Source organism: Poecilia formosa, unplaced genomic scaffold (genome assembly GCF_000485575.1).
Source record: "Poecilia formosa unplaced genomic scaffold, Poecilia_formosa-5.1.2 Scaffold197, whole genome shotgun sequence".
Taxonomy (NCBI): domain Eukaryota; kingdom Metazoa; phylum Chordata; class Actinopteri; order Cyprinodontiformes; family Poeciliidae; genus Poecilia; species Poecilia formosa.
The window spans coordinates 1,050,288-1,051,139 of NW_006800136.1; the positions used below are offsets into that span (position 1 = coordinate 1,050,288).

General features: G+C 37.8%; 1 protein-coding gene across 2 annotated transcripts in view; it reads left to right on the forward strand.

Annotated features, from left to right (window-relative positions):
• Positions 1-852, forward strand: part of LOC103148081 (schwannomin-interacting protein 1-like) — a 265,763-nt gene that overhangs the window by 153,652 nt on the left and 111,259 nt on the right. The window lies entirely within an intron of this gene.

Below are 852 nucleotides of genomic sequence, written 5' to 3' on the forward strand. Positions count from 1 at the left end.
TGAAGCTAACATTAGCTTACTGGGTAATTTTAGCTTATACACTAATTTTAACATACTGAATGGAGTAAATCCATGTTACTCAATATGCTTGTGACTCTCCACATGCTATTGAGTACATTGTAGCTTACTTTAGCATTGAGGCTAATTTTTAGCATCAAAACGCTGAGTTCCAACCGACGGGCACACTTTGGCAGGCCCTGTTTAAATTTCTAAAGAAATATTCTAGTTTACTTTATTGTCCAAGATTTATTGACAGTGCAACTAGCACATAAATGAACAGAATAAGCAACTGATTCTCTCTTAATCAATGACTGCATCTTATTTCCAATAATTCTCCAATTGAAGCAAAGTTGGGGAACCTTTACTTAAAAACTACTAAGACAACAGAAGTAGATAGGTGTGCTCATATTTGCTTGGTTATCTATTGATCCATCCAAATTACTGCTGAAGATCTGTAGACTAGGCTTCTTGTTTTGGGACTCAGTGGAGATCAGAGGGATCCATTCTCACATCTCACCATCTTAACCATCTATCCGTTTGGCAAAAACCAGTGTAAAATCATTATAAGGCCTCAGTGACTTTGGGTCCCAAATGGTAAAATTCAATCATCAATCATCCGCAATAGACTGTGCGATGTTGACAAAAGCTTCATTCTGAGACCTGTGTGATTTAGCTAACTAATGCCCGGGGTGTTTTTTGGTGTAAATTCTCATAAACACTGATCGTTTGACTTAATATTGCTAAAGCAACCCGTGGGGCAAATTGTCAGGGGACGAATCGTGCCACTTAGTGGTTCTTCCATTAGACAGGCCACTTAAATATCATTGTCAACAAAGACTGTCTTATTAGAAG